The 22,007-nt window shown below is 43.3% G+C and overlaps 1 non-coding gene across 1 annotated transcript; it reads left to right on the top strand.

Annotated features, from left to right (window-relative positions):
• Positions 1–4,451: 4,451 nt before the first annotated feature.
• On the top strand, positions 4,452–4,558 carry LOC122682369. Its single transcript, XR_006337372.1, has one exon. It is a non-coding gene; the product is annotated as a U6 spliceosomal RNA (small nuclear RNA).
• Positions 4,559–22,007: the final 17,449 nt, after the last annotated feature.

The raw sequence follows: 22,007 nt of genomic DNA, 5'->3' as shown, positions 1-22,007 counted from the left end.
ACTTCAGTCGTGTCTGACTCTTTGCAACCCCATGGACTGTAGCCTGCCAGGCTCCTCTGCCCATGGGATTCTCCAGGCGAGAATACTGGAGTGGGTAGCCCTTCCCTTCTCCAGGGGATCTTCCCAACCCAGGGATCGAACCCCAGTCTTCTGTGTTGCAGAGTCTTTACCCGCTAAGCCACCTAAGGAAGACTTTCGCTCATCTGTAAAATGGGCCATTTCAGGCATTTGGCTTAATGATAACGTCAACAAGTTTAAAACAGCAAAGCAAAACCCGGCTCGCCTGTGTCTTTTTCTCATTTATTTTGTCGGAGCTGGGGCATGGGGATAACCAAGAACTAGTACTGTGACCTTATGACCTTGGGCATCAAAGTTTCTATCTTACTTCCCACCCCACCCCTTATCTGCAACACATGGTCCAAAATGGTGGCAACCGAAGCTCCAGCCAGGGTGGGAGGAGGCCTCCCCTTAGCACTGCGGGAGGGTTGCACGTAAGCTTCTGTTTCCAGCCCCTGCCACCTGGCTGGTCATACGCCATGGCCGTTGCAAAGGGTGCTGGGAAATGATGGCGCTAGAGTAGCTCTGCTGAGTTAAAACCTGGAAGGAGATGCTGGGTCACGTGTATCCTCTCCCCCTGAGCAGTCATGCAGGGCTCTTGTGAAGGCTGGAGCTGACTTGCTATGAGACACCAGGCGTCGGCCTTGAACACCCACGGTATTCTACACAGGAATGTTTCTGCTTTATCAGGGCTTCGCCGGGGCTCCCTCCGCCTGCTTTTTGTGATATTGGCCCATGGTGTCCTTCCAAGGTTCTCTGTCACTCTGGCCTGGTGGGTGTCAACTGGCTCCGGGCTGAAGTATGTGGGAAGCTCTTGGTAATTGGAATCTGCCTCTGCAGGGAGGCCGTGGGCATTGGTACCTTCTGAGGCCGTGCAGGTGATCATAATGTGCAGCCAGGTGGGAACAGCTGCCCCAGTGAAGAAGCACGGCTGTCTTCATGGATGTTTGCCGCCTATACTGTCCCGGAGGGCCCCACACTCGGGTACCTGCTCTGCTGACGCTGTTTTGTAATTCTTAGTTTTTGAACCAGGGGTCCTGAGTTTGCATTTTGCATCAAGCCCAAATTACATAGCCAGTCCTGTGAGGAAAGAAAACATGCCTAGGAAGGGAGCTAGTGTACGTTACTGGTACAGAAAAGGTCTCAACCTTTGCAACCAAGACTCTTGTCTGGAGTCAGCCAGCCTGGACTCTGGATAGGAGAGAGAAGCACCATGAATCGTGATGGTCTAGAATTCCCCTGCACGATTCCATTCAGACGTTACAATGAATACCATGTGCATTTGTTATTACAAACAAAGCTGATTTTCGGAAAAGTTAAACCTGCTCAGGGCAGGTAGGACAGGAAAGTCAAACCCATGTGTGCTGGACTCCTGTGCTGTGGGTTATTTGCAGCTTAGGCGGGGCTGTCCTCCACCAGCAGAAGTGGGGGAACTGGAGAGGGAGCCATTTGAGTTCTAAGTGTCGAGGCCAGAAAAGGACATGATCTTTTGTAAGAATGGTTAGCTCTGTAGTTGGCTTGGAAAATATTTTGAATATGGGTATTGTTGGATGATTGGAAAATGTCCCTAGGCTATGTGTCCACGTGCTGCGGGTAAGTTATTGCAGGAATGACCGATGTTACATTCCCCCAGCTCAGGCAGGTTACAAGATGGTTGAGCTTCGATACTGATCTTGATGAGAACTACACTTGAACTCCCAGCAGTGTGACGGGCCCCCGGAGCCCACGCTCAGCCACCCTCAGAGGCCACTGAGACAGGATCTCGTGTATGTCTCACACCTTGAGACGCTTCTGTTTTAATAGAGAAGAAAATGAAGGTAAAGAATCCAAGTCCAGCACGTGGTCAGGATTAGAACCTGTGTTCGTGTCCTCTGAGTGGAACTCCTTTTATTACCTAACACCACCTGCTCGAGAGACCTAACGCCAGTTTTCTTCATTGCTTTTGGAGTCATGAGCCCCTGTGTCAGTCCAGACAAGTCTATAAATCCTCTCTTCAAAGAACGTTTAAGAGAATAAAGCAAAATATATAAGCTTGCGGAGGAAAACTATTGAAATCATTATCAAAATATTTCTTGGTTTAAGTGTACTTAATTAACATCATATTAAAGGTTGTAGCAGAAGACCTCTAGCATAACTATCATTTATAGCCAGCCTTGGGCTTTCCATGTCCACAGTTCCTCCATGACCATGGATTCAACCAACTGCAAGGTGTAGTCCTGTAATATTTGTTATTGAAAAAAAAATCTGTGTATAAGTGATCCAGTGCATCTCAAACCTATGTTGTTCAAGGGTCAATCAACCACAATCTTATTTTGAAGTAGAGATGCTCATAAATGTTATTTCAAGATAGTTACAGCAACCAGGATGTTTTATGAAACTTGGAAGATGGGAAGTGTGTGAGTGTAGCTGTGTCCCACCTTTTGGCGACCTCACAGACTGTCGCCTGCCAGGTTCCTCTGTCTATGAGATTTCCCAGGCAAGAATACTGGAGTGGGTTGCCATTTCCTCCTCCAGGGGATCTTCCTGACCCAGGAATTGAACCCACATCTCCTCCATCTCCTACATTGCAGGCAGATTCTTTACCACTGAGACACCAGAGATATGTGAAAGTTACTGGTCTCTTTTGTTGACCCAGTCACTGGTCCTGTCAATGCTCCTGTGATCTGGTACCTACATCCCAAACTGACAGGTGCTCAATTTCAGTTAGAGGGAGTGGAATAAGATTCATCCTATTTCCCTTGCAAATTCCTGGACCTTATCAATTCTACCCATGGTCCCTTTACCCCCCTGTGTTAAGACCTCTGATGCCAATAGAATTTCTGGGGTCTGATTTTCTTGGTAAAATTTGAACTTGCAGTTATTTCCATCCTGACCAGGTCTAGTAGCATCAGCATTTAAACATTTACCCCTGCCTCACCCCACCCTAAGAAAACCGTGCATTAGAAGGCATTCACCAAACAGGGCTCTTTGCAGTGTCTAGGTACAGCCCGTTTCCGACAAGGTCTTCTTAGGATGGCTCAGTCCTCACCTGTCAGTTTGAGGGACTTTGGCTTATAGAAAACAGACACTGATGTTCATCAAACAGCTCTGAAGTTCTCAAGGCATCACACACACCCAAGTGCGCTCATGTTGTACCCCTGTTTCCTGAAAGGTCACAGCAGACTGGCTTCAGCCTAACACGGAAGGGTTTTTACCCAAGGCTGAGAGCGTAACACATGAGTGACAACAGCAGATAATTCTAGTGCTCAGCCCAGGATCGTCTGTACTTACTCATCTTAGGAGTCCTAGGAGGGAAAGGGTTATCTCAGCTGTATTGGTGGTCACTTGTCCATCTGCAACAATCTACCTTCACTTTTTTTTTTTTTATAGTTTCGATAAATGATCCCTTTGGATTTAAAAGACATTCATGTCCTGTGTGTAATTCTTTCCAAACGCATAGACATCTCTGGATTTGGAGACGAACTGGTCATCTCTGCCTCTTCTTCCGTTGTGCATTTGTCCCTTGTTTCAAGAAGACGTTTCTAACAGCAAGACCTGAGGGAATCAATGGTGCAGATATCATTTAGAAATGTTTGGTCTTTAAAAGAAAAATCTTGATTCCAGATACTCATTTCTCTCCTGACTCCAGCCTAGCCTCCAGCCCAGAGGCCGGCAGACTTTTTCTGTAAAGCTAGTAGGAAATATTTTAGGTTTTGCAGGCCGTACAGTCTCTTGCAACTGCTCAGCTCTGGCCTCACAATACAAAAGCAGCCAGGGATGGCACTTAAAGAAATGTGTGTACTTGTGTCCCTGGAGTGCTTTACAGACACCAGAATTTGGATTGCATGTGATTGTACATCACAACATATTTTTAACTTTCTCAACCATTTAAAAATCTAAGAGCTACTCTTAGCTCGTGGATTGTACAAAAACAGCTCATGGGTTACTATGAGAAACACTGGCCAAGGTACATAGGGATCCCTCACTGTCACCTTTACAACTATACATGGATCTACAATGATCTCAGTAAAAATTTCAGTGAAAAAGACTGACAGACAGTTGGCTGGATTTAGCACCCCCCGCCCCCAGGCTGTGGTTTACCACCCCTGCCAGTGAGAACAGCTTATGAAAATATGATGCATAATTTGAAACTGCTCTCCTATTTCTGAGATTGTTTTTGACATGAATGGAATGCTTGAATAGCATTTTTTTCTGACATGGTTTGTCTCCAAATATTGGCTTTATATTACAGTTCAAATACAGAAGCCTTAGCTGTTAGCTGTTAGAATTAAAGATTCTAGTATGGTTTGAGTAAGTTGATACAAGTAAATTTACATTTATGAAATGTTCACTTAATTAAAAAGCTCAGCATATCCTCTCTTGAAATATGAAAGTCATTTATAAGAAGTCCTGCAGTGCTCGCTTCGGCAGCACATATACTAAAATTGGAACGATACAGAGAAGATTAGCATGGCCCCTGCGCAAGGATGACATGCAAATTCGTGAAGCGTTCCATATTTTTTAAAAAAAAAAAAGAAGAAAATAAGAAGTCCTGCAGTCCTAAAGTGTTTTCTTTTAAAATAATAATCTATACATATTTTTTTTAATCAAGCAATACCAGGGGATGTACAGTGAAAAGTCTCTTTCCCATCACAGCCCCTCATTTTCCCTTTCAATAGGCAGTCACCATTAGCTGTGTCTGTAAATTCTTTGGTTTAAAATTTTGTCTTCGTGAGTTTCCTGGCAGTCCAATTGTTAGGACTTCACACTTTTCCTGCTGGGGGCCCGGGTTCAATCCCTGGTTGTGGAACTAAGATCCTAAAAGCTGCAGGAAGTGGCAAAAAAAATAAATGATGCATCATGGCTGTCTTTTGGCTGGCAAAATCATGATTATAGTAGCTACCGGGGCCAAATGTGCTCCGAACCTCACAAAGGTCTTGACCGCCTGCAGCAGCTCTCCATTGTGGGTGATGCTGGCCCCATGTTGCCCATTGAACTCTTGGAGGCAGAGTGATTGGTCAGAGGGGGTCATGGTGTCTGTGTGGTTTTGTGGTTTGATGAAATGAAACCCTCCTGATGCCGAGTGGCAGTTGGTACGGGGCTTGAATGAGACATTTGAAAGATGAGCCACTTTCTGGTATTGAAAGTGTTCTATTCTTAAGAACTGTCACTGGGGTTCTCCTAGTACAAAAGCAATATGTGGTCACTGGAGGAAATGGAGAAAAGTAAAATAAAAATTAACCTGTACTGCCAGGAGCTGCTGGAAACGGAAAGAAGCAAGGAGGAAAATTCCCCTCGAACCTCTAAGGGAGCTGGCTCTACCAGCACCTTAAGTTTGGACTTCTGGCCTCCAAGCCTCTGAAATAATACTTTTCTGTTGTTGTGAGCCAAAAAAATAAATAAATTAACCCGTGCTTCAGCCATTGCAACACCTTGCTATTGGGACACCTCCACCAAAGGCAGGTAAGGAAGTTTTCCGTTGTCAGTGCTATGATAAAAAGCTTTGTGGAGGACTGTGGAGCGCATCCTTATTTCTTGAAGATGAACTTTGAATAGAACATGGTCGTTAAGAGCCCAGAGGCTGCAGTCAGCGTGTCTGGTTTGAATTCTGGGTCTGTCATTTTATTAGCTGCATGACCTTGGTCATATTACTTAAGACCCTCTATGCCTCATTTTTCAAAATCTATAAAATAATAATTATAGTACCTACCTCATAGAGTTGTCATGAGAGCTAAATAAGTTAATCTACATAAAAGAGCTAAAACAGTGCCTGGCACATGCCAAGCCCCAGGTCAGACTAGCTAACTAGAATTTATACTTTTTAATGAGCCATTAATACCTGTCAACAATTCTCAAATATTCAGGAGTTTCCTTAATCCTCAAATCAATTATGTGTGACTTTGGAATTAATTCTATGTGCATATTAGATTTACTTTGTTAATAGTAACTCCCGACGCACCGACTTGAATTAGAACAAAGCTACACAGACCTCTTCTCCTCATGCTCTTCTCTTTGGTCAAATACAAAACTCCTCTCCTTTGAAAATAAGTGGACAAGGGACTTCCCTGGTGATCCAGTGGCTGAGATTCCTCACTTCCAATTCGGGGGACCCAGGTTTGATCCCTGGTCAGGGAAGTGAATCCCATATGCCAAAGCAAGTATCAAAGATCTCACATGCCGCAGATGAGATCTGACACAGTCAAATAAACAAAACAAAAAAATTTTTTAAAGAAAAGAAATGGACATAATAAGTTGAACACAGCAGGATAGAAATCACCTATTCATTTTAAACAAAATTCAACTGTAGGGCCAGTTAGTGAGGAAAGAGAATTCGTATGCCCTGCTAGGAGGAGATTGGGGTGGGGGGGACCAATTGGATGATATCTACCAAAATATTAAAATGTGAGTTCCCTTTGATCCAGCAATTACAGAAATTTCTCCTGTGGAATTAAGGAAGCAAATGAGCGTTTACAGAGTTGTTCAGAGCAGCGTTGTCCATAAGAGCAGTTAGAAGGATACAACTAAATGTCTTGAGGCTGTCAAAATATTGATATAGTCAGACAGTCATGACCATGCATCACTTTAAAAAAAAAAAACACAAACTTCCTGGTGGTCCAGTGGTTAAGAATCTGCCTGCCAATGCAGGGGACGTCGGTTCTATCCCTGGCCTGGGAAGATGCTACAAGCCATGAGCAATTAAATTAAGCCTGTGTGCTGAAACTACTGAACCCAAGCTCCCCAGCGAGAGGAACTGCCACCAGGAGAAGCCACAGCGAGAGAAAGCCTGGGCAGCAAAGCTCCAGTGCAGCCAAAACGTTTTTTTAAGAAAAGGTGCAGTTGAAAAAAAAAAAAGGTACAGTTGACCTATGTGTGTTGACAGGTAAGTAGCTGAAGGTCAATTTTTAAATGAAAAAAAAAAGTTGCAGTTTAATCCCCCTTGGTGTTTTAAATAAAGATTGTCTTAAAGGATATGAAATAACTTGAATGGTGGCCGTCTTCTGTAAGTGAAACATGAGGGAAAGAGGTTTTATGACTTTAATAAAATCTGTTCTGTTGGGCTTTTTACAGCAAACGAGTATTAAATTAATGGAAAAAAATAGCTTTTATCTGCCAGATTCTCATCCACTTTGCCGGTTTATTGACTTTGATGTCCATGTTCTAAATATAAATATACACACTGATTTAAAAGTGTAAAATCCTTTGAAATTTTAAAAAATTCTGTGAGCACTTCATCCCTTGTGTTTTACACACTCTGCCTCCACATCCATCTCCTCCACTCTCCTACCTACCTTTGGACACTTTTTAATCTTATTTTCTGGAAAATACTTGGATAACCAAATAAAAAGTACTTTTTAATGCTGCTTATGAGTTGCACAGAACTTCTTTCAAAATGTGAGCCTGGAAAAATTTATCACCTTCATGGGTTTGTTACTTTCTGGCATTCTAACTTCAGGATAAAATAGGAATTTACCTAATTAGAGCAGTAATTTCAGCAACCGACCTTGTTTTTTGCCAAAAAGAATCCAATTACCAAGTAGATCTGTTCTTTTATTTCATCTGCAATTCGCTTTCTGGTCTTATGCTTTCCTTTAACAAAATATTCTCAAACACTACCACACCTCTGAAGAACAGGGAAATTGTGCTGGGGACAATGCAATGCGTGATTGATATTTCACACCAAAAAAAAAATAATGATCTTAATTTTTTTTTTATTTAAAACTGTTGTAATACATTCTATCATTTTTATCATATAAATTAAATTCATGCTTATAGAAAATTTGGAAAGCACAGAATGATACACAAAAGTAAAATCACCTGTGTGTGAGTGCTCAGTCTTGTCTCTGCCACCTGCCAGGCTGCTCTGCCCACGGGCTTTCCCAGGCAAGGATGCCGGAGTGGGTTGCCATGCCCTCCTCCAGCCCATCTTCTCAACCCAGGGATCAATCCCGGGTCTCTTGTGTCTCCTGTGTTTGGCAAGTAGATTCTTTACAACCAGCACCACCTGGGAAGCACTTTATTACCTATAATTTAGTTACAAACCCATAGGCATCAGTTGCTAACATTGCGCTCTATTTTCTTAGTCTTTACTCTGCTTAGTATGTTTTTACATCATTAATATAGTAAGTATACACACTAATATGTAATAAATCATGTATATATATGTGTGTGTATATAATATACACTTTGTATATAATATAAATATATTTTACTATGTATTAATATATATATTAATGTCTGCACAATTTGAAATTTTTATTTTCCCCTCTTTGTAACCTAACATAGCATTTTTCCATGTTGTCAAAATGACATATAAATGTTACTTACCATTATTCCCTTGGTGGACATTTGGGTTTCTTTTCATTAAAAATAATGCACAAAGCTCTTTCCATATATAGGATTTTCTTCCATTCAGTTCAGTCGCTCAGTCATGTCTGACTCTTTGCAACCCCATGGACTGCAGCACGCCAGGCCTCCCTGTCCATCACCAACTCTGGGAGTTTATTCAAACTCATGTCCATTGCATCAGTGATGCCTTCCAACTATCTCATCCTCTGTCATCCCCTTCTCCTCCCACCTTCAATCTTTCCCAGCATCAGGGTCTTTTCCAATGAGTCAGTTCTTTGCATCAGGTGGCCAAAGTATTGAAGTATTCAGCTTCAGCATCAGTCCTTCCAATGAATATTCAGGACTGATTTCCTTTAGGATTGACTGGTTTTCTTCTGTTAGATTCCCAGAAATTGAATTACTAGGTCAAAGGTCATGAATATATTTAAGGCTTTTACTGAACGTTGCCAAATTGCTTTCTACAAAGATTGTACCAGTTTATCCTCATCAATAATACTGAAAGGCCAAGTTGGCTTTCCCCTTCTCCAAAACTGGGCATTATTTTGTTAAGTACCGTGCTAATTTAGATAAGCTGATTATCATTATTGCATTAGTAACTTTTAATGGCATTAGTGGAGGACTTTTTAAAAAATCCATCCATGATCATATTTTTGCATAGTTAAGTGATGTGTATTAAATTTTTAAATAGCAAAAAAAAAAAAATCACTAGTGTCCTGATGAAAGTGAAAGTATTAGTCACTCAGTCATGTCAGACTCCGAGACCCTATGGACTGTAGCGTGCCAGGCTCCTCTGTCCATGGGATTTTCCAGGCAAGAATACTGGAATGGGTTGCCATTTCCTCCTCCAGGGGATCTTCCCGACCCAGGGGTCAAACCCATGTCTCCCGCATTGCAGGCAAATTCTTTACCATATGAGTCACCAGGGAAGCCCCAATTAAATTTTAAATGGCAAAAAAAAAATCACAAATGTCCCGATGACCAGGTATCAATTTGCAAATATCAAATCCACCAACCCCTTGACCAGCAACATCGTGGACACTATATAGAAATAAAATCATTGGAAATTTCTCATTTAGCACTTAATTACTATAGTAACCAGTAAAAGGAAGAATTATTAAAAATCTGGACTTTGCTAAAGAATGTTGGGAATTTATATGATGTGCCTTGATTTGTTTAATCAATATTAAATACTGCTTGTATATAAATCTTAGCTCTTAGCAAATGCTGTAACTTCTAACTGGACAAAGACTTTCATGATGACCAAGAGCTGCCAGCATAATTGGTTTTTTGGTGATGACTGCTTGAAAATTGCCAGGCAGGGAACCATTTCCAATTGATTATCTTTCATTGCTAATAGCTTCACAGGCTGTTTCTACTCCTATATTTAAATGTGACTCTTGAAAGCTGAACGTAACAGTGATCAAGGAAAGGGGATGGGATGGAGACCACAAAAAAAAACAAAAATGCAGAGCTTTGCCAGATTTTCAGTAACTGAGGACAACCTAAAAATTGGAAAAAAAATGCAGTTGACAAAGGGGGGCAGATGGAAGGAAGCAATTCCTTAAATTTTGGCATATTTAAAAGGAAGGAAAGAAGAATGCCTATCTAGTATTTTAAGGGCTATTTCTTATGCTTTCATTTCTGTATCATTTAATTATTTGGGAAAAGATTCAGGACTGCTCTAAAAGTAGCTTAAGAATAGCTGAGAGAGGATGTCCCTGCTGGTCCAGTCATTCAGAATCCAGCTTTCAATGCAGGGGACATGTGTTCAATCCCTGGCCAGGGAACTAAGATCCCAGCTGCCGTGGAGCAAACTAGGCCCACGTGCTTCAACTACTGGGCCCACACACCCCAACTAGAGAGTCCATGTGCTGAAAGAGAAGAAACGAAGTCCCAACACAGCCAAGTAAATAAAATACGTTTTGTTTTGTTTTGTTTTAAATAGCTGAGGGACATCCTTGGTGGTCCAGAGATTAAGATTCCAAGCTCCGATTTGCCATACTGTGATTTTCAAATTCTGTCATTCTCTTCTCGTCTGTCAGTAGGGGTTTCTGTAAGGAAGCACTGTCCTTCCTCCCCATGTACTTATTGACTTATATTGTGTGTTGCTCTCTTTGCTTGTTTGGTTTGTTCAAACCGCTCCAGGTTCGGCCACCTGGAGGTCTTTCAGTTTGGCTCCTGTGTGTTTGCACCATGGTCCCCTGGTCTTTAAGCACATCCTTACTTGCTGGCATCACATGTTCCAGGTGCCTCTTGAGCATCTCCTGCCCCAGCTCTGAGATGGACTATTTCTCAGAGGGACTCTGGTTCTTTTCAGTGGAGAAGGGTATTTAACCCTGACCTGCGCACTAGTGTGTCCATTGCTGCCGAGTTGTCTCTAGACTGTATCTTGCGTCTTCTGTCCGCTCCCCATCCCTCCCACCACCCCCTGGTACAAATCATCACATTTCATCTGGATGACTGCCTCTTTATGGCCCCCCCACCCCAGTCCTGCCTTCCTCCAAGACCCTCCAAACAGTAGCAAAAATAGAATTTTAAAACATTAGCTAGAAGACAAAAGAGTAATACTTAAGCCATTAAACAAAGTCAAGGACTTTTAGTTCTTCCTCAAGGACTGTAGCTGATGTCCTGAGCCATGTCCTTTGAGCTGCTTTACAGGTACCGAACCCCACCCCGCCCCACCCAGGTGGAAGATGCTAACTGTATGCTGCCCACAAGCACATAGACCCCCCTCCCCAGACCTTCTTGGAACCAGAAGATTGATGGTTCTCCAGTTGGAACCAGAAGGTTGATGATGCTGACTCCCAATTACTTCACCATCAACCAATTAGAAGAAGGTCCACGAGCGATCACGCCCTCTATGAAGCTTTTCGATAAAACTCCTCACTACTCCCTCCAGGGCAGGACACAGTCTTATGGGCATTAGCCTGTTATGGCCTCCTTTGCCTGGCAAAACAATAAAGCTCTTCTACTTTGTCTGAACAACCAAGACATTAGCTGTACTCCATCATTTCCTTGCACAAAGCCTTTTGCTGGGTGTCAAGGGTAGGTCCAGATAACTGAAATCACTTGTAGACATATACAGATTCAGGGGTGTATCCGTAAGATATGCTCGCAGCCTGCCATATCTTAGTGTAGGATTGGCAAACTTCTTTTAAAAGGACCAGAGCGAAAGTGTTCTAAGTTTTGCAGGCCATTCAGATCTGCTGTTGCACCCCCAAAGCAGGCACAGACAATGTGCAAGCATATGAGTGGCTATGTTCCAATAAAACTTTATTTACAAAAACAGGCAGTGGACTGGATTGACCTGAGAGCCATAGACTGTCAACCATCAAGTAAAGAATCTGCCTGCAATGCAGGAGATGCAGGTTCAATCCCTGGGTCAGGAAGATCCCCTGGAGGAGGAAATGGCAGCCCAGGGCGGCATTTGTGCCTGGAAAATCCCATGCACAGAGGAGCCTGGTGCACTGCAGTCCAGAGTCGCAAAGAGTCAGACGGTTTTCTAAAGCTTGTCAGAAACTTCTGAGAACCTCTAGAAAGCTCTCAGTGGGCAGCTGCACAGCTGATCCACACAAAATTCTCCTGAAAGCTGCCACCAGCTAGCCTGTCTTCCTCTGTCTGCCAAGCCTGTTAAGGGTGCCCCCCCCCCACTGGAAGAACCTAAAACCACAGGGAAGGGGGTTCTGGGAAATGTCAAAATGGCAACCAATTAGCCCGGTGGCTGTCCTGTCTCCATGGACTGAGATGCCTCCCTTGCTCACTGCACACTCTCCACTGTGTTCTCCCCTCGCAGTTCTTCAAACCTGCTGGTCTCTTTTCCTACTCAGGACCTTTGCACGTGCAACCCCATTTGCTTGGAATGCCCTTTCCACCCTCTTCCCTCTTTTTTATCTTTAAGATCCCAGATCAAAGCATACTTTCTTGGAAAGAACTTCCCTGACCCCGCTATTTAAAATTGCCTCCCCTTCTTCTAGAATCTGTCTTATCTCAAATCTAAGGAACTATTTTGTTCCTTGTCATATTTCCAGGATTTGCAATAAGCACCTGGCATGCAGAAGTGCTCAGTCACTAAATGGATCTAACCCCACAACTGGCTAACATGGTACTTACCTTATATACTGAAACATGTATGCAGGTCAGGAAGCAACAGTTAGAACTGGACGTGGAACAACAGACTGGTTCCAAATAGAAAAAGGAGTACATCAAGGCTGTATATTGTCACCCTGCTTATTTAACTTATATGCAGAGTACATCATGAGAAATGCTGGGATGGAAGAAGCACAAGCTGGAATCAAGATTGCCGGGAGAAATATCAATAACCTCAGATATGCAGATGACACCACCCTTATGGCAGAAAGTGAAGAGGAACTAAAAAGCCTCTTGATGAAAGTGAAAGAGGAGAGTGAAAAAGTTGGCTTAAAGCTCAACATTCAGAAAACTAAGATCATGGCATCTGGTCCCATCACCTCATGGGAAATAGATGGGGAGACAGTAGAAACAGTGTCAGACTTTATTTTTTGGGGGCTCCAAAATCACTGCAGATGGTGACTGCAGCCATGAAATTAAAAGATGCTTACTCCTTGGAAGGAAAGTTCTGACCAACCTAGACAGCATATTAAAAAGCAGTGATATTACTTTACCAACAAAGGTCCATCTAGTCAAAGCTATGGTTTTTCCAGTAGTCATGTATGGATGTGAGAGTTGGACTATAAAGAAAGCTGAGCGCCGAAGAATTGATGCTTTTGAACTGTGGTGATGGAGAAGACTCTTGAGAGTCCCTGGGACTGCAAGGAGATCCAACCAGTCCATCCTAAAGGAGATCAGTTCTGGGTGTTCATTGGAAGGACTGATGCTGAAGCTGAAACTCCAGTACTTTGGCCTCCTCATGCGATGAGCTGACTCATTGGAAAAGACCCTGATGCTGGGAAAGATTGAGGGCAGGAGGAGAAGGGGATGACAGAGGATGAGATGGCTGGATGGCATCACCGATTCAATGGACATGGATTTGGGTAAACTCCAGGCGTTGGTGATGGACAGGGAGGCCTGGTGTTCTGCGATTCATGGGGTCGCAAAGAGTTGGACACGACTGAGCGACTGAACTGACTGACTATATACTATGTTGATTGATTGTTGGTCTGATTTCTATATCCATATAAAGTTGGGGGGCAGAAGTTAGGACTCTACCATTTATTCCCTGCACCTAGTCCCTAAAATAGTACCTGGAACATCGTCGGTATTCAGTATATATTTGTTAGGTGGGTCAGTGATGAGCCTCACACATTTTAGGGACTTCCCTGGCGATCCAGGGATTAAAACTTCACGCTTCCACTGCAAATGGCACAGGTTTGATCCTTTCTTGGGGAACTAAGATCCCACCTGCTGTCTGTGTCCAAACAAACAAACAAAACCTCATACATTTAATAAAAACCTTACTGTGCCGCTTCCCTGGTGGTCCAGTGGCTAAGACAGTGCTGCCAACGCAGGGGGCCGGGTTCGATCTCTGATGGGGAACTACATCCCACCTGCTGCAACTAAGACCTGGCACCGCCCAATAAATATTAAAAAAAAAAAACAAAAAACACCTTACTGTGGACAGTAAATACTAGAAAATCAGGAGGTCAAGTAGAATTACATAGCAAAGTGTGTTCTGATGTCCATTCAGTGTCTAGACTTTTCGTATTTCTGTGGGGCAGGCAACCCAACCAAGGGCAGGAACTCTGGCTTTGGAAAGGTCCCTCTGAGTGTGGACGGGGCGCCCTGTCAGCTCTCTCCTCTGAGTGTGGGGACCGGGCGCCCTGTCAGTTCTTTCCCTCACCTTAAGATGTCACTAAGTGACTTGGCCGTGGCTTCTGCTGGCTGTTGCTGCAAGAGCTGGGAGGTCAGGCCAGGAAGGGAGGAAATGACCTGGTGTTCTGAGCAAATCCCCCACTTCCTCCAGCGCCCGGCAGACGAGGTGCTGAAGTGAGCCCCCAGCTCTTGCTTTACGGGGCGGGCGGGGGGGCGTTCATTAGCACACCTGATATTCTGGAGCCTGGCAACTTCTGTGTTCTTCTACAGCCAGGAGCTTAATAAATCAGGCCAAACCAGATAAATCACGTCCTGTCGTGGGTCCAGCAGTGTTCCTAGGACACTGGAATGGAGTCAGATGTCCAGGAGTATTTCTGCTCTCAAGACGTCGTTGGGGAGCTGAGAAATATAGGAATTAAAGAACTAAATGTAGTAGGAAATCCTACAGTCAATATGGTTTTCTGGATTGGATCCCAAAGCCGAGAAAGAGGACATCAGTGGGCAAAATCAGTGAAGTACAAACAGAATGTCTAGTTTAGTTAATAGTGTTGAACCCAGTATTAATGTCTTAGTCTGTGAACTAGGAGAAGCTGGGTGACGCATATCTAGAAGGTTCTATCCTATCTTCGAAATATTTCCATGAATGTAAAAGTAGTTGTAAAAGTGTACAAGGCAGTGCTGGCTTGGGTAGCATGGGTGTGTATCATGGGCTCCCAAGGCAGCGAATGAGTTCCTGAAATGCAGCAGACCTGGGGTGAATCCCCGTTCCTCCCACTTGCCAGCCGTGACTCAGCCTCCCAGAGCGTTAGTTTTCGGATCTTTAAGCAGTGTCCTTGTCATCCGTTGTCGTGAGGGCTCCGTGAGACGACACCTCCTCGTGTGGGACCTGCACATGACCAATTCTCAATAAATGGTAGCCTTCCCTTCTCTGTCATTTCAGAAAAAGGGGCAAACAGCTGTGCTTAAGTATCTGGAAAATAAATAACAAAAGATGAGATTTGTATTCGTCACCAGGGGTGGCCCGTTTGTATTAGAGAACCAGGAAGGGAATAAAGTTTCCACCTGAATCTGAGCCAGAGAATCAATTCTGGTGAGTTTTTAAATCTATGAAAGGCATTTCTTAAGCTGTTGAAAGGAGGCATTTTTCTATTAAAATTGGACTTTAAAATTTGTGGGGTTTTTTCTAAGATAAAATCAGAGATGAGGAAAACAGTATTTTGTCAAGATTATTCACTGTAGCCCCTGTTATACAGGCATATCACCCCCCAAGTAGGGAAGAGTCTGTCTAAATAACATACTTTTGGACTCCCCCGGTGGTCCAGTGGCGGAGATTCCACATCCCAAGGCAGGGGGCCCAGGTTCCATCCTGGTCAAGGAACTAGATCCCACATGCTGCGAGGAAGATCGAGATCCGGCATGCCACAACTAAGACCCAGCACGGCCACATAAATAAGTGTTTCTCAAGTATTTTTTTTCATAATAGTAAATAAATAAATAAGTTTTGATTTATTCATCCCATGGAATTCTCTGAAGACATTTTTAAAAATGAAAAGCAAGTGTCTGTCTATATCCATATATATTTATATGACATAGTCACACACACAGACACATTGGCAAGAAATAGGGCACAGAATGTGCACACAAAGTTCTCCTTTTGTATTTTAGAGAGAGTACATATGAGTATTCATATATCCATCCAGTATCACTGGGAAGATACACAAGAACCTAGTAATCGTGGTTGCTACTTGATCTGCACCAAGGAAAGGGACTGTCCACCTTGTTAAAAATCACATTCATCTTTATTTTTAGCTGCACCACGTGGCATACGGTATCCACATTCCCCGAGCAGGGATCAAACTCATGCTCACGTTAAAAATGTTACTGCTGATAAAATTCTACATTTTTTGTTTAGGAGTGTTTAACCAGAGTTTGTGGCAAACTTATTTCTTCAATATATTTTTAACCTTTTTATAGTGGAAAATTTCAAACACATGCAGGGAGTGAAAATCATAACAAGCCTATCTTCGTCCATGGCCAAACTTCAACAGTGATGTAACTTCTGTTGTTCTGATTTTGTAGTATATCCAGCTTATTTTCATCAGTTGCACAAAAATTAATCATTGTAATAGTAACTCAATTCTGACCAGATAAAGTGAGCTTTTAAAAACTTATATGTAAATTTCCTTGCCCAGAAGTTTGATAAGGTGATCAGTAAAAGACTTCTAAGCCAGAAGTGTTTATAACATTAAAAAAATGTTTGTTACATTAATATAAAGTTCCATGGGGATGTGGAATTGAAGTGCAAATTTAAGAAAGAAAAACTTAAATACTGACATAAAATTTTGACTTTAAAGTACATGGTTTTTTTTTTTCAAACTTTAAACTTTTATTTTGTACTGGGGGTAGAGCAATGTTGTGGTAGTTTCGGGTGAGCAGCGAAGGTCCTCAGCCATACCTATGCATGTATTCATTCCCCTCCACACCCCCTCCCATCCAAGCTGGCACAGAACATTGAGTTCCATGTGCTATACAGTGGGTCCTTGTTGGTTCCATTTTGAATACAGCAGTGTGTCCACGACCCTCCCAAACTCCCTGACCATCCCCGCCCCCACCCCCCAACAGCGTTAAGTTTGTTTCCTAAGTCTGGAGTCTCTTTCTGTTTTGTAAGTTCATTTGTATCATTTCTTTCCAGATTCCACATGTAAGGGATGTCATATGCTGCGTCTCCTTCTCTGACTTACTTCACTCATTATGACACTTTTTAGGTCCACCAGTGTTGCTGCAGATAGCATTGTTTCGTGCTTTTTGATGGCTGAGTAATATTCCAGTGTGTGTGTATGTGCCCTGCATCTTCTTCACCCATTCCTCTGATGATGGACGTTCAGGTCGTTTCCATGTCTTGGCTACTGCAGACGGTGCCGCAGTGAGCACTGGGCTGCACGTATCCTTTCGGGTCATGCTTTTCTCCTGGATACGTGCCCAGGAGTGGGATTGCAGGGTCATACGGTAGCTCTATTTTCAGTTTTTTAAGGAACCTCCATACTGAAGAGCAGATTATTCATGCATGATTTAAGTGGATAATGGGAGGTCAAGCATATATGAGATTTAAATTATTTTCAAGGCATTTAACAAAATTATGTATTAATAACAAATCATTACAATGTCCCAGAATCCTCTTAAGCTACTTAAACATATGAAAATCTTGTAGCTATCAACTTTAAAACACATAAGAGTTTTAAAAAATATATTTTATAGAGTCTAAGAGGAAAACAGTTTGAAGATCACTGCCCTAGAATAACTGATGTTTATTTCCAAGTCTCAGGGAACTATTGTGTTGTTGAGAGAGAGAGAACGTCATGTCAGCCTGAACCCTGAGAGAAGAAAGGGAGCCTGGAACCTGAGATCGAAGCCTGATCAATGCATGTCTTTCCCACGATCCACAAAGATTAAGTTGGATTATTTCAGAAATGCAAGGTTGATTTAACACTTGAAAATCAACTTTAATTCATCCATCCAAACTTTGGGTCACAGATATTTGTGCTAAGTTGCTACAGTGGTGTCCAACCCTTTGCAACCCTGTGGACTGTAGCCTGGCAGGTTCCTCTGTCCACGGGATTCTCCAGGCAAGAATACTGGAATGGGTTGCCATGCCCTTCTCTGAGGGGTCTTCCTCACTCAGGGTTTGAACCCGTATTTCTTAGTATTCTGCACTGGCAGAGAGGTTCTTTACCACTGCTGCTCCCTTGGCCGTTAAAATAAAGAAATAAGCACCAGCAGCCACCATCCCTGCCTTTACCATCAAAGAACCTGTTGCAGACAACCTGTTTTCTCTTGGAAACTTTTTACTTTCTTCAACGCATGTGTGAAAGTGTTAGTCAGTGCATGGGTACTGGAGGGGAGACACATGTGTACTGTAACCAACCACCTTTAAACAGTGGGGGCCGCTCTATCTCTTCTCCCTGGCTGCATGTTCTGTCTTCACACAGTGTTCTTTCAAGAGTGGCTTGTTGCCTAACTGCAGCTGGAATCCCTGTAGATTCCTGGGCCCCCACCCAGAACCACTGAGTCAGGCTTTCTGAAAATCTGCACTTTAAACATCTCCCCTCTCCCTAGCACCCCAACATTTGTAAAATGTCATTCCAACTGATGCTTTTGAACTGTGATGTTGAAGAAGACTCTTGAGAGTCCCTTGGACAGCAAGGAGATCCAACCAGTCCATCCTGAAGGAAATCAGCCCTGAATATTCATTGGAAGGACTGATGGTGAAGCTGAAGCTCCAGAACTTTGGCCACCTGATGTGAAGAACGGACTCATTTGAAAAGACCCTGATGCTGGGAAAGATTGGAGGTGGGAGGAGAAGGGGACAACAGAGGATGAGATGGTTGGATGGCATCACCGACTCGATGGGCATGAGTTTGAGTAAACCCCGGGAGTTGGTGATGAACAGGAAGGCCTGGCGTGCTGCAGTCCACGGGGTCGCAAAGAGTCAGACACGACTGAGCGACTGAACTGAACTGAACTCACATTTACTCTCCACACTGCCCTGGAAATTAAATCTCCGTTTTATTCTCACACAGGGACCTTCCCCAGATCCTGCCTTGGCCTTTCTCCTACCTGACTTCCTCCTCTGACCCCTCTGAGGGTCTCACTTCCTCCCACTTCTCCCGCAAACCCACGCGGCTGTGGTTATGCTTGGTCACTTCGGTCGTGTCCGACTCTGTGCGACCCCAGGGACAGTAGCCCGCGAGGCTCCTCTGTCCGTGGGGTTCTCCAGGCAAGAATACTGGAGTGGGTGCCACGCCCCCTCCAGGGGATCTTCCCCACCCACAGATGGAACCCACGACTCACATCTCCTGCATTCACAGGCAGGGTCTTGACCACTAGCACCACCATACGCTCCCCAGTACGTACGCCCCCCTTCCAAAGTGTGCTCGTCCACTTTCAGCTGCCTGCCTTTCTGCTGATGACTCCCAAGTTCCTGTCACTGCTCCCAGTGATTCTTCTGACAATAGTCTGCTTGGTTGAGGACTTACTGAGGAACGTGCCCTAGACCTTGACTTTGAATAGCTCACTTATTTTCTCAGAGTAGCCCTTTGAGATCGGTCATCATTGTCACCCTCCTACAAATGATGAAACAGAACCTCAGAGGGAGAAGCAACTTCTCCCAGCTTGTGAGAATTAAAACTGGGTTTTGAACTTGGGACAGTCCGCCCTCTTCTCTCTGTAGGTATCCCACCTGCTCTCCAAAAGGCCTGACCCGGCCCTCGATGCATTCCCTTCTCTCTCTCCCTCCCCCACTCTCAGGCCAGATACCCTCCGTTTGCCTCTCCAGAACCACGGGGTGTAACGCCACATCCCGAGTCTTCGCATCTCCTAGAAATATTCCCCGCAGATCTCTGACTTCATCCTTCCACCCTTTCATCTCACTTTTTTTGCCACTCACTCTCCTGTTACTGAAAATGAGTTGAAGTACAGTGCAGATCTCTCAGAAGTTATCTGAACTTAGTGGCAGAGCCAGGAACAGCCTAATGTGCTCGATTATAGAAGCTTCTCCACCAGGAAACAGGACATTGCTGAGTCCATATTCTACCAAGTTCAAGTGACCGAACACAGGTCACCCTTGTGACACATCGGGGTAAACCTAACCTTTACTTTTCTTTTCTAACCTAATCACTTACTTCTTCTTTCACCACTTTTGGCTCTGTCATTACTTTAGTATTTATCCAAAATGAAGAATTAGTGATCATAAATGCTTCAAAAATAAGCACAAATAGGAAAATGTGGTAGACCAGAAGGCTGCTCATAGTGGCTTTGGTAATCAGTCCAGCCTAAAGGTGTGATACCACCAAATGTGCTTTTTGGTTTTTCAACCTGGGTTATCTATAATGTCAATTTTTAAATATACATCCCCAGAATTTAGCATTGTCTTGAGAAGTCAGAGAGTCCAGCAACACCAGGTCCACTTCCCTGACGTCAGTAACTGGTAAGGGCCCTTCCCTGATGTCAGTAACTGGTAAGGGCAGAACGTTGGCAGTTCTCTTTAGACAGGGCCTGGCCTCCCAGACCACTGCTTCTCCACCCATCTTCCCTCTCTCCGAGTCTGCCCCCAAGTGTCAGCGGCCCTTCACCTTCCACTTGGCCTTGTTTGTTTAATCTGGTTTGCAGTCTTCGTTTAGACCTGGGCAGGGAGGACCCCTGCCCTGGACGCTTCATGTCTGTGGTTCTGAATATGAAATATACACACAAGATATTTATTAAAAATCATGGTTAGGGACTTCCTTGGCTGTCCAGTGGTTAAGACTTCACCTTCTGGTGCAGGAAATGTAGGTTCAGTTCATGGTCAGGGAGCTAAGATTCTGCATGCCCTGTGGCCAAAAAACCAAAGCAAGACAGAAACAGTATTGTAACAAGTTCAATAAAGACTTTAAAAATGGTCCATGTTAAAAAAAAATCAAGGGCAAGTTGGCCCCCCCAGCACCTGGTCCTCAGTGACGGCATCGTGCAAGCCATGGCATTAAACATCCACACTCGTGACTGACGTCTTCACATCTCTGGTAATATTCTGCGAAGCAGAAGGCACTTGCTTCTGAACGCCTTGGAGGTCTGTGGTGGTCTTGCTGCAATATCCAACAACAGTCTCTACAGTGTATAGAGGATTTGAGCAGGGGAAGTACTTTAAGAAAGAGAAAAGATAACTGAATTGACTGTCAAGCCTTCCCCCGTGCCATAAATTAGTGAGATACTTGTATAGCCCATCACCCCAGCAATGCCAGAGCTTCCCCATTCTCGTTTCTATTGCCCCAGTTCATGATTCAGGAGGTGTTACAAAGAGCTCAGTATTGGTACCAGCTGCACACGGCAGCAGAGGACATTTTATAATATTAATTCATATTACTCTTCCGTTTGCGTATACATTGGTCTTGATGTAACAGGCTTAGGTTGTCAACACTGCCAGCTAGATGAACACGGACTGAATGCTGGAGTTGAAAATAGTTTTATTTTTGTAACATATTTAACGGGCTTTAACAAGTACTTTATATATATATTTCAGCTTTCTTTAAATAATTTTTACATAAAGCTTGATGTCAATTATCGTTTGTATTTTACTTTTCCATCTTAAATAATTTTGAATGTTTTGGAAGAAAAATATTTTAAAACATTTGTGAAGTATTTACTTTTCAGCATTTGATTTTTAAATGAGGATTCAAATCTTTTATACTTTGATTATTGTATTTTATTTTTAAAAACTTTTTAGATGATTATTGTCAAAATCAGGAGTCAACAAGTGACAGGATTTTATTTCAAACAGCCTCAGGGCTATATTTATCCCGTGAACTAAGAATGGTTTTTATATTTTTAAAGGTGTAAAATAAACCAAGACAAACATATGAAAGGGACCATATATAGACCACAAGGCCTAAAGCATTTACTATCAGGCTCTTTGCAAAAATATTTTATAGTCTTTGGTAAATAGAATATAAATTATGGAGAAACCTGACTAAAACTACACATTTTGTGATTTTATTGAAATGGAAGCAACAAAAAGAAAGGGGTAAATAATAATTTATGAATTACATTTGTTACTCATGTGACTATCAAGGCCCATCTTCAGAACACCCAGACATGTGCGTAGTAAGTAAATTCTCTCCTCTGGTGGTTTCTGGGATCATTTATGGAGAATCACTTGGGAGTTCCCCGGCAGTCCAATGGTCAGGACTTGGCTTGGGGCCCAATTCGATCCCTGGTTGGGAAACAAAGACTCTGCATGCCCCTCGGTGTCGCCAAATTTAAAAATAAGCCAAAAAAGCACAGTAACTTTGCCCGTATGCTTTGCTTTT

Source organism: Cervus elaphus, chromosome 23 (assembly GCF_910594005.1).
Source record: "Cervus elaphus chromosome 23, mCerEla1.1, whole genome shotgun sequence".
NCBI classification, from domain to species: domain Eukaryota; kingdom Metazoa; phylum Chordata; class Mammalia; order Artiodactyla; family Cervidae; genus Cervus; species Cervus elaphus.
The sequence above is the reverse complement of the archived record's forward strand: the minus strand, read 5'-3'. Positions and strand labels throughout refer to the sequence as shown.